Source organism: Mchenga conophoros, linkage group LG23, assembly GCF_057382185.1.
Source record: "Mchenga conophoros isolate Kocher_MC1m ecotype Shallow Benthic linkage group LG23, M_conophoros_male_GT1.1, whole genome shotgun sequence".
NCBI lineage: Eukaryota > Metazoa > Chordata > Actinopteri > Cichliformes > Cichlidae > Mchenga > Mchenga conophoros.
The window spans coordinates 17,476,405-17,488,954 of record NC_140547.1 but is presented as its reverse complement, the minus strand read 5'-3'; the positions used below and the strand labels follow the sequence as shown (position 1 = coordinate 17,488,954).

General features: G+C 45.7%; 1 protein-coding gene across 3 annotated transcripts in view; it reads right to left on the bottom strand.

The window, feature by feature from the left end:
* LOC146546946 (tumor necrosis factor receptor superfamily member 5-like) overlaps window positions 1–862 on the bottom strand; it is a 38,961-nt gene extending 38,099 nt beyond the window's left edge. For all 3 annotated transcript variants that reach the window (XM_085265458.1, XM_085265459.1, XM_085265460.1), the window contains exon 1: window positions 614–862. The gene's annotated coding sequence lies outside the window, so the exon portion shown is untranslated. The remainder of the gene's footprint in view (window positions 1–613) is intronic.
* Between the last annotated feature and the right edge of the window lie 11,688 nt (window positions 863–12,550).

Sequence of the window (12,550 nt, the reverse complement as noted above, 5' to 3'; positions counted from 1 at the left end):
ATTTGAATGCACTGATTCATATAGAGTGTATAACCACAGAGCAGAGACCACACACAGCAGCTTGTATAAGGAATCACTGACACTACTGTAGTAATAAGTAGACACAGTATCATTACAGCTGCACCACCCACACAGCTACACTCGATGTTGTTCACACGCAACATCCCTCTTGCCTGTTATTTATTCCTGCTGTTCTACTATTTTATATTTTACTGTGGATCATCCACGTGTAATAACAAGACCAAACACAGGGCTAATTCTACCGTCTGTCTCTAGGACAATGTAACAAAGCTCAGTAACTGAGACTGTAGCGTAAACCAGCGATTCCACAGAATAACAGAAACAAGCTGTAATATATATTTATCATGGTACGTGTCAAGCACTATGACAGTTACTGAGACTGCTGCTCTGACTCTTTGAACACTAACATGAACAAAAACAACGGCCGCCATGTTTATCTGTGAAGGAAAAAGTGACGCAGCTGTGAATGAAGCTCATTCTACTGCTGTGTGAACTAAATCACCGCTGTGGATCTGAGAGGAGACCTTCACAGCCTTCTTCACACTCTGAACATCATCTTCACATAGCGTTTACACTCAATCAGGACACTTACCGTCTCCGCCAACTCTTACATGGATCCTCGGACTTAGGACGTGACACACACAGAGCACGTCGTCCTCACGAATTAGAGACATACACGAATCAGTATCATTATTTTTATTTAAACTCGCGGCTCTGCATTTAACTCTCTACTACGTCTACACTAATCCAGATAAATTTGAAACCAGCATTTTCGTCTAAAAACGCTCCCCGTCTACACTATCAGGTTCAATCGTTTTCTTCCACAACGACAACGCTTACGTCCCCGTACTGCGCATGCGTGAAACGTAAGACGATCCAACCTGCCGTTTCCCCCAGCCCCTCCCCCCTAAAACCTTTATTTAAACATCAGTACAATACAAAGTAAAATTAAACAGTTCTAACTTCAAGGTATTGTACTTACAGAAATTGTAAACCATAAACAAACAAACAAACATCAGAACCTACCTACATTATACATATGCTAGGGGGAGAAGTTTAACTGATTAAGCCAAAGTGTAAAGTGATTGAAGGATCTTCATTTTGTCAAATACAACCATAGTTTTTACATTTTTGGGGTTAGTAGTGTTCTTTATTGAATTAAGATATTGCAAAAGCTCATAGGCGTATACATAAAAAGAGGAATTTCTTCCTAAACATTTGGATTTGTGAATATGAAATTTAGCCATTAAGATTAACAAGTTAATCATATCTGTTATCAATGTTGAACTGTCTTTGGTTTTTGTGGAGACCAAATAATACATATTTCCATAACAGTGCAAATCCTTTAAATATATTTTCTGAGATAAAGACATATAATCTCTGCCAGAAGTCTTGTACAAGGTGACAAAACCAAAAAAAGATGTATAGTCGATTCCAACGCTGCTGAGGCATTTGGGAAGTCCGAGCCACTTCTTAACCTAGGAGCTCACTAGCCTCTCTAGTCGATTGGCATGATTGAGTGAGACCTTGTACATTGTCAACAGCCACAGTAGTCTGGGTAATAACCCAAACTGGAAACACCAGAGCTTCAGTTTCCCTGGGAGTGCAGTGTTGTTAATCTGCTTGAGGTCATCAGCCAAGTTCTGCCTTAGCTGTTCTAGTTGCCACATATCATTGAGGTCTGCATTATACCACCGTCCCAGGCTCTTTATGGGCTTCTCTAAGACTGTTGGAATTGGTTCTCCACTGATATAGAATTGCTCGGCTGTCAGTTTTCCTTTTATGATGGAGGTGCTGCGAGATTTACTTGGCTTAAACTCCATTCTTGCCCATTCTATGTTTTCCTGGAGCTTCTGTAGCAATCGCCTAGTACATGGTTTTGTTGTTGTAATGTTGGTCATGTCATCCATGTAGGCCCTAATGGGAGGAAGACAAAGGCCACTCTTGTGTCTCTCATCTTCCACTACCCACCGGGATGCCCGCATGACCGACTCCATTGCCATGATAAATGCCTGAGGGGAAATTGTGCAGCCTGCCATAACTCCAATTTCCAGGTGCTGCCAGGCTGTGGTGGTGTTTTCAGCTGTCACACAAAACTGTAAATCCTGAAAGTAAGTCGTGACCAGTCCTGTGATGTGGTTTGGTACGCTGAAATAGTTGAAGGCCATCCACAAGATCTTGTGCGGAACTGACCCAAAGGCGTTGGCAAGGTCTAAAAAGACCACCACGTTACAATGCCGAACAGTGGATTTTGCCTGTAGCACAGATGTGGCTGGGGTCCACTTCTTCCCCGTTGCTAGGGTGGGAGCAGTGCCTCTCACTATGGGGTCCCGGGAGTCCGTGAGTGACATCTCAAGCCTCACTTTTGCACATTTAAACTCCTCAACCAGGCTAGGGATAGGCAATGACAGTATCCATTTTTAATGTATATTTTTTTAAAACATTATTTTAGTCTCATCAACTGGGAATTTAAACCTCCATTTGTATGACCACTGTTCTTTTCCTGTGATTGCCCCCAGTACTTTCTTTACCAAAAAGTCTAACCCTTTTCCTCTTGCCCATGTTCCCCCATCTTCTGCAAAATACGAAAACTCCATTCCACTCACTATGTTCTTAAACACATCATCATTTATCAACAATGAAAACAATAATGGGCTAAATATGCTCCCTTGTGGTGTTCCATTTTCTACCGGCAAACTCTCCAAATAACTCCGCCCAATCCTTACCATTATTTGTCTTCCTTCCAAAAAATTCTTAATCCATCTGAACATTCAATCATTTACACCCATTTCCCTAATTTTTATTAATAGACCTTCCCTCCAAATCATATCATATGCTTTCTGTATATCAAAAAAAGACCTCTTTCCAGCTCTTTGAAATGCTGCAGCAAAATGTGGAGGAAAAGCGCCGAGATTATTAAATGGACTGACAATAAGGTGTAGTTGTTGCTGCGAGTAACACAAGAGTACAAAATTGCAAAGGTGAGCGAGAATATAAGGTCTGTCCCAAAACCTAGGCTGCATCCTTCGGAAGCCGCATTTGAAGTCCGATTACGTCACATCCAGGCAACAAAGGCTTGTTAAAAAATTATTAATAACACAAAAGGTTTTCTAAAAGCTTCAGTTCATTAACCATGTGATGCAGATCTACAGCTGGTTTTTGGCCATAAACTTTACAGATGAGAACAAGGTGCAGAGTTCTTTGTGAAAAGTGAAAAAGGATGGCTTTGTTTTCAGAAATCAACATTCATGAATGAAGAATTTATACATAATAATTATTACATTTAAGACATTTTCAAGTGTCTTTTCTTTTCTTTGACATCCAAAAATAATATAATTTTTAGAAAATTCAAGTATGTTTAGAATCTTTGGGAAAAGCCAGTAGTGCACATCGTCCCACAGGACTTTACAGTATATACACATTCGTAAAATAAATGTTCTGTCGATTCTTTATTCCTCAGTTGTGTTATTATCAATAGCAAAATGATGTCTGAGAAATTCTTTGGAAGGGTAAACACCTGAGAGGATTTTGTAATAGACCTTAGCTTTTGGAGGAATAGGAAGTTTTTGTTCTGATTTCTTTCTTTTGATCACAGGTGAACAGTTGTGAAATTAAATTTAGATTGGATCCATATCTGTAAAGAGCATTAGTGAATAATTCTAATAATTCAAATTTTACAGTTGTTTGAGACGGTTAGCTGCAATGTTGTGCCCATTTACTAAAAGTCCAGGGAGGTCAGGGGCTGTATAGTCAGGGTTTTGAAAGAGATTATGTGCCGTACAAAGAATGTTTGGAGCGATAGCCTTAATAATTTTTTCAAACCCTTTGTTGTTTATTTGCAAGTTATGATTGGCACAAAAATCTTCAAATTAAATATTACCTCTATCATTTAACAAATGCATTACTGACCAGATGCCTTTTTCGTACCATTTTTGCACAAAGATTGATTTGTTCCTAACTTTTACCTAACGATAGTTCCACAGGGGAGTATTGTGTGGGCTATAATTATGTTTGTATATTAAATGGTAAATGGCCTGTATTTGTATAGTGCTTTACTAGTCCCCTAAGGACCCCAAAGCGCTTTACACAACCAGTCATCCACCCATTCACACACACACTGGTGATGGCAAGCTACATTGTAGCCACAGCCACCTTGGGGCGCACTGACAGAGGCAAGGCTGCCAGACACTGGCGCCACTGTGCCCTTTGACCACCACCAGTAGGCAATGGGTGAAGTGTCTTGCTCAAGGACACAACGACCGAGACTGTCAAAGCCGGGGCTCAAACCGGCAACCTTCCGTTTACAAGGCGAACTCCCAACTCTTGAGCCACGATCGCCCAAGTATAACACTTGCTGGTGAAAGGAAGAAAGCTTTACGGGGAGTTTTTTTAATGTCAAAATCGCATCTAAGTAAAAGATTAATACCGCTTAGATCTGAAAATATTTTGTTTGGAATATGAAACCATTGGCTATTTTGATTTCTTAAAAATGACCCGAGCCAATTTATTTTTTGGGTGCCATTTAAACTGTCAAATTCAATAGCTTGCGATCCTCCATCTTTAAACTGTTCGACTAAATTACCTAATATAGTGGGTTTTTCACTTCCATATAAAATCAAAGTTTAGCTGGTTAATAGATTTGATTGCTGATTTAGGTACACCTAACATATATATTCTGCCCAGAATGGATAAGTCTCTGTGTGCCCACTTATTTAAATGAGTTCTACAATTGTGCATTTTCTCCCAAATATTAAGGTTTTCTAACTCAGTCCTATTTTAATTATATACATACCCAAATATTTGACATTGGATTTTACAGGGATATTAAAAGTGTTAGATATACAGGGTGGGCCATTTATATGGATACACCGTAATAACATGGGAATGGTTGGTGATATTAAAGTCCTGTTTGTGGCACATTAGTATATGTGAGGGGCCAAACTCCTCAAGATGGGTGGTGACCATGGTGGCCATTTAGAAGTCGGGGATCTTGGATACAACTTTTGTTTTTTCAATAGGAAGAGGGCCATGTGAGACATCAAACTTATTGGTAATGTCACAAGAAAAACAATGGTGTGCTTGGTTTCAACGTAACTTTATTCTTTCATGAGTTATTTACAACTTTCTCTTTGTTCACAGCCATTGACATGTCAAAGAGGTTAACACGTGAGAAGCGGATCGAAATTGTGTTGATATCTGGTGAACGCAGTAACCGGGTCATTGCAGCAGATTTCAATGCAAGACACCCTATGAGACCACCCATCTCCCATGCTGCAGTTAGCAAACTGCTTGCTAAGTTTCGTGAAACTGGTTCAGTGTTGGATTTGCCAAAATGTGGATGCAAGAAAACTGTCACTAATGAAGAAACATCAGTGGCTGTCCTAGCTTCATTCAGCAAGCGCCCACAGCGTAGCACTCGTCGCATGTCACTGGAGAGTGGCATTAGTCGAACATCCCTTTGGCGGTAATTAGCTACTTACAAATGGCACCCTTACAAACTCCAGCTACTGCAGCATCTCATCGAGGATGACCCAGATCGGCGCACAGAATTTGCAGAATGGGCAAAACAAAAATTGGAACAGGACACTCAGTTCACGCAAAAGATTTTGTTCAGTGATGAGGCAAACTTTTATGTGAATGGTGAAGTTAACAAACAAAACCACCGCTATTAGTCTGACACTAACCCACATTGGATGGATCCCTCCAAGACCGTTGGAACAACAAAAGTGATGGTTTGGTGTGGTATATGGGGTACAACGATAGTGGGTCCATTCTTCATCAATGGAAACATCAAGGCCACTGGATATTTGAAATTGCTACATGGAGATGTGTTTCCCTCTTTATGCACTGAAGCTGGCACGTTCCCTGAGTTTTTCCAGCAAGATGGTCACCACCACATTATGGGTGCCAGGTCCGAGCATTCCTAGATGAACAGTTTCCTGGAAAGTGGATTGGTCGTCGTGGGCCAGTTGAATGGCCCCCAAGGTCTCCCTATCTGACCCCTTAGACTTTTATCTTTGGGGACATCTGAAGGCAATTGTCTATGGTGTGAAGATACGAGATGTGCAGCACCTGAAACTACGGATACTGGATGCCTGTGCTGGCATTTCTCCTGCGGTGCCGCTATCAGTGTGTGAAGAGTGGGAGAAGAGGGTTGCATTGACAATCCAACACAATGGGCAGCACACTGAACACGTGTTATGTGGTCAGAAACTTGTAAATAACTCATGAAAGAATATAGTTACGTTGAAACCAAGCACACCATTGTTTTTCTTGTGACATTACCAATAAGTTTGATGTCTCACATGGCCCTCTTCCTATTGAAAAAACAAAAGTTGTATCCAAGATCCCCGACTTCTAAATGGCCACCATGGTCAACACTAGTGATGTGCGGATCGATCCTGAAATATCAATTCATCTGATACCAATGATTTATGTTCTAGAATCGATTCTCACATTAAAATATCAATTTTAGTAATTTAGGGTAAATTTGTAGTTTATCACTTACAGGAACACAGTGGAAAGAAACTATAACATTCGGATTGTCTACATTCAAAGGAACTACTTCCTCTTCCGCCTTTCATTGTCATGTGCGAAATACGGCTGTATAAATGTCTCGTAGCCCCTTGGCGTGCGCGCTCACGACAATGGCTGAGCGTAACTGTGCGGACGTATTTGACCTCCACGAACAGCTGAGACGTGGTTTGCGATACATGTGGCAAAAAAGTGAGGTGTTGTGGCCATACTTGCCAACCTTGAGACCTCAGAATTAGGGAGACATTCAAAAGGGCTGTTGGGGGGTGATAAATAAATTTTACAGTGTTTATTTAAAGGATAAAATACGTTAAATGTCACCGTTATTATTGGCCGGCCCGGAAACAGCGGGGGTGTCCAAATTCAGAGGCTGCTTCCACCTGAGGACCTGGCCTTCGCGGTCTAAAGAAAGCCGGGTAGTATGTCACGAGCTCCCTCGGTGGAGTGAAACTCTGCCGTCTGCTCCTTACGGTGGCCCCTAGAGACAAAGCACGTACAAACTCCAAAACACTTTCAAACTCCAAAACACATACAAACTCCAAAACACATGCAAATTCCAAAACACTTGCAAACTAAAAAACACATGCAAACTCCAAAACACGTACAAACTCCAAAACACATGCAAACTCCAAAACACTTGCAAACTCCAAAACACGAACAAACTCCAAAACACTTGCAAAATCCAAAACACTTGCAAACTAAAAAACACATGCAAACTCCAAAACACATACAAACTCCAAAACACTTGCAAAATCCAAAACACTTGCAAACTAAAAAACACATGCAAACTCCAAAACACGAACAAACTCCAAAACACTTGCAAAATCCAAAACACTTGCAAACTAAAAAACACATGCAAATTCCAAAACACAACGGAAGTGCTCCAGGACGCTAGGGGCAGTGTTGAGCTCGATTTGCAAAATAAACGGCAAGTTTGTCTGTATGGGACGGTCTAGTCTCCGTCGCACGTCATACAACTTGATTTGACAGAAATGAGGGAGAACATATTTTGTTCATTTGAATGTTTGTTTCTACATGAGCTTTGTGTGATTTGATAAGTATCTCAGGCTGAGACCACAGGACAGTAAAACATGATTTTTGGGCTTAATTTCTGTACTGAACAGTTATTTCAAGATTAGTTAGTAAATAAGAATTAGCTCATGTTGTTCATGAGACTAAAGTCATATCACTTTGGTAATGTAAATATAATATGGCCAATATTATAGTTATTATATTACAGTTTTTCTCGATTGCTTAAACACTATAACCAGGCCTCTAAACTAAAATTTCAAAACCGTAACGCTATTGTTCAAAAAGCTCACCCATTTCCCTGAACTATAAACACTATTCCCTGCTTTGACACATGACTCAAATTTGGTGAACTGTTACTGCAAAACTCTACACACAAATCCCTACATTTTACAGTGCTTACACCATGTAGTCATTTAGAAAGCACTAGCATGCAATAATGTTAACTTAAGTCAGCATAGCTTGAGCTCAATTAGCACAAAATTAACCAGGTGGAAACACTAGGAGTCAAAATTTAGCACACACCAATCAGAACCTGCGATGGATAGATAAAAGGGCCAAAGTCAGCTCATTCAGGTTTGAAACAATGGATCCAAAGAGATGCAAAGGAAGAGGACGTGGTGGAGAAAGAGGACGTGGTGAAGGAGGAGGACGTGGTGAAGGAGGAGGACGTGGTGGAGGAGGAGGACGTGGTGGAGGAAGAGGACATGGTGAAAGAGGAGGACGTGGTGAAAGAGGAGGACGTGGTGGAAGAGGAGGAGGAGGTGGTCTAGGACAACAGGAAGGTGGTGGAGGAGGAGGGAGAGGTGGAGGAGGAGGAGGACGTGGTGAAGGAGGTGGAGGTGGAGAACGACGGCGACAAGGAAGGGGAAGAGCAAGGGCAAGAAGACAGTCAGTCTCGGATGAAATTCGAGCCACTTTAGTTGACCATGTCCTTGTCCATGGGATGACTATGAGGGAGGCTGGGCAACGAGTACAACCAAATTTGAGTCGCTTCACTGTTGCCTCCATCATCAGAACCTTCAGGGAGGAAAACAGGTAGGTGTACTTGCAGTAAGACTGCTTTGTACAGTAACGTTTAAGTTACTGAACTTATGTGTCTTGCGTTTCAGTATGTTTCCATTATTTGCCTGTAAAATGAATGTGTGACAGTTACAGTAATGAGTGCTTCTATTTTTGTAGGACACAGAGACGACCACCTGGTGGAGGCAGGTTAAGGCTTTTGTCGGAGGAGCAAGAGAGAGAACTTGTAAACATGGTAATTGCAAATAATGTAATCCGCCTGCAAGAGATTCAAAGGAGAGTGATTGAGGATGATCATCTTTTTCGAGGCATAAATGCCATCAGCCTCTCCACAATTGACCGCATCCTCCGAAAGAATCAATTCCGGATGAAACAGGCATACCGAGTCCCTTTTGAACGAAACTCTGACAGAGTGAAAAACCAACGTGTGGAATATGTTCAGGTATGAGTTTTGATACTGTATAAAGTATTGTGTACCATCACAGCATGGCAGTTTATGCTGCCATTTCAGCACTCTTGAACTGTGGTTCAGGGTACCGATTGACTCTACTGTGTTATGTGTTTTGCAGAGAATCTTTGAGATTGAAGGACGGCCTGTTCCCCATGAAATTGTCATGGTCCTGGGTTGGTGACCCAGCACTTTTAGTTTATCATTTTCTAGATGATTGTTTAAGTTCTGTGTTATTTTCGATCTGCCTCTGAGTCTGCGTCTGTATCTGTCTGTCTATGGTGTCTCCCCATCTGTTTGTGAATCTGTCTGTTTAGTTCAATGTCTTGTCTGGTTCCATGTATCTGAGTTTCCTGTTTTATTGTGAAGGTCCGTGTCGTATGTGAGTGTGATCAGTTTACGTTTCCCCTGTCCCGTCAGCCCAGATTCCTCCCAGCTGTGTTGCCCTCCTGTCTCTCATCCCCTGATTACTGGTGTGTGTATTTAAGCCCTGTGTGTTCTCCTGCCTGTTGCTGGTTCGTCTGTGTTCCTCCGTGTCAGTCTGTGTAACTCTGTGTCAGTCTGTTACCCTGTGTTCCACGGTGTCCTGTTCCTCGTCTGCGTCTCTCTGCTATTCATCATCCGTTGTCATATGCCCCCAGGTCTGTTATTTTAGTTCTCCCAGTTTAGGTGTCTTTAGTTGTTTGTTATGCCCCACTGTTTGTTTGCCACTACACCTCTGTAAATAAAACCACCGGTATCTCATCCACTGCCTGCATCTTGGGTCCTCCTTCTAAATCCACACGGCTCGCCTCGGCAGCCGTGACAGTACGAATCGGCCACTATGGACCCAGCAGCATTCAACCCGCCCAAGGAGCTCCGGGAGGACATTGTTTACTCCGTGGACAAATTAATCAACGCGTGGCTGGAGCACGAGGGGAGAGAATTTCGCCAAGCCGTGGCTAATCGGCTACAGCGCTTGGTTTCTGGTCTCCCCTGGCTGCTCAGCTCACTTCACCCGCTTGCACAGAATTTCATTCTGAATGGACTCCGTCTTCACCCCCCGGCTGCTACCACCCACCCTGCAGCTCATGCTTCACTGCCCAGTCCGACAGAGGATGTTCTGCCCGGCCCGTCAACCCAGCCTTCGAGGGGGAAACGGCGCTCACGCTGCCGACGCTCCTCGCCACAGTCGGACCTGGGGATTTCCGAGCAGCCAGCTGTGGTGAGTGGACAGGACAGTATTATTGGTCTGAACTGTGGGACCGTTTACTCAGGGGTGATGTTCTGTACGGCACAGGACAAAAACTGTTTATCGCCAGAAGCTCAGTTAGCTGCCCGGCCGGAAGCTCAGTTAGCCGCCCGGCCGGAAGCTCAGTTAGCCGCCCGGCCGGAAGCTCAGTCGCCACCTCCGCCACATTCAGCCTCACAATCCATAGCTCAATTACAGTCACAGCCAGACTTATTACAAACCCTGTTACAATCCATGGCCCAGTCAGTAGCCCGGTTAGCAGAAGAATCATTAGCTTTATCCTCAGTTCAGCCTCCTGTTCAGCAGTCACCAGCCCTGCATCCTGTGTCAGTTGCTCCACCACCTGTTCAGCCATCACCTTCACCTACTCCTCCTGTACAGCAAGCCATGTCAGTCCAACCCATAACGGACAGTTCAACAACTCCGTACTCTAAGCAGAGAGACAAACCCAAGAACAATGTCAACATTCCTCAAAGGCTGGCCAGTTCTGAGACTGAGATGCACTCCAGGGCCTCCCCAGAGGCTGGGTTTCAGCCCCCATCAGACTCTGGACCCCTGGAGTTTAAGAAGCCAGCTGAGGACTGCACAGAGCTGTTGCTGTCTGAGCAGGGTCAATGCTCTGCGCAGCTGCAGGCCGCTATGTGTTTGCCAGAGGCCCGTGTGCCTGCTGGTCCTGTTCTGTCCCTGCCAGAGGCCCGTGTGCCTGCTGGTCCTGTTGCGTTCCTGCCAGAGGCCCGTGTGCCTGCTGGTCCTGTTGCGTTCCTGCCAGAGGCCCCCGCACCTGCTGGTTCTGTTGCGTTCCTGCCAGAAGTCTCCGCACCTGCTGGTTCTGTTCTGTGTGTGCCAGGGGCTCCAGTGCCCACTGGTTCTGAGACTGTTTTTGCTTTGGGGCCCGAGGAGCCCGTCCAGCCATCTGCCTCGTCAGCTGGGGGGCCCGAGGAGCCCGTCCAGCCTCCTTTCTCGTCAGCTGGGGGGCCCGAGGAGCCCATCCAGCCACCAGCTGCTCCACCAGCAGCCTCATCCACGCTTGCAGCAGCAGTTTCATCCATGCCGCCACCTGCTGCAGCGCCTCCGTCTGCATCCTCCACGCCGTTGCCTGGCCCGGCCTCTGCTGCATCCTCCACGCCGTCGCCGGGTCCGGATTCAGCATCCTCAGCGTCGCCTGGTCCAGCGCATGCTTCGGCTTCATCCGCTTCACCTGGTCCAGCCACTGCTTCATCCTCGCCTGGTCCAGCCTCCGTGTCTTCATCCTCGCCTGGTCCAGCCTCCGTGTCTTCATCCTCGCCTGGTCCAGCCTCCGTGTCTTCATCCTTGTCTGGTCCAGCTCCCGCATCACCTGCAGTGGCCTCCTCTTCAGCTTCAGCTGCTTTGCCTGGTCCAGCTTCAGCATCCTCATCAGCTGCTTTGCCTGGTCCGGCTTCAGCATCCTCATCAGCTGCTTTGCCTGGTCCGGCCTCAGCATCCTCATCATCCTCATCAGGTCCAGCCTCAGCTTGCGCCTCGTCTGGTCCAGCCTCAGCTTGCGCCTCGCCTGGGGCTGCAGGGGCCACGCAGCCTTCAGGTCCCCTACTACCACCTCCACATCGTCGGTCATCCGCCAGGCCGCTTGTTGGGCATCTCCGCCACCGTGGACGCCCTCCTGAATGCCGCCACTGCCTTCCGCGTGGCCGGCCTCCGGACTTGTTTCCACGCCGCCGTTGCCGTCCGCACGGTCGGCCCCCAGAACTGTTTCCACGCCGCCGTTGCCGTCCGCACGGTCGGCCCTCAGAACTGTTTCCACGCCGCCGTTGCCGTCCGCACGGTCGGCCCTCAGAACTGTTTCCACGCCGGCGTTGCCGTCCGCACGGTCGGCCCCAGAACTGTTTCCACGCCGCCGTTGCCGTCCGCACGGTCGGCCCCCAGAACTGTTTCCACGCCACTGCCTACTGCGTGGCCGGCATCCGGACCTGCCCCGTTGCCATTCGCATGGTCGGCCTCCTGAACTTGACCATCTGGGCCTTTTTGGACTCTGTCCCTCCGTCCTGGGCCCCCTCCGCCCGCCCTGGTCGGGTTGTTTTCTGTTTTGTTTTGGTCCGTTTTTTCGTTTCTGCTGGGCTGTCTGGTGCCAGCCCTTGAGGGGGGGGGGGGTACTGTCATGGTCCTGGGTCGGTGACCCAGCACTTTTAGTTTATCATTTTCTAGATGATTGTTTAAGTTCTGTGTTATTTTCGATCTGCCTCTGAGTCTGCGTCTGTATCTGTCTGTCTATGGTGTCTCCCCATCTG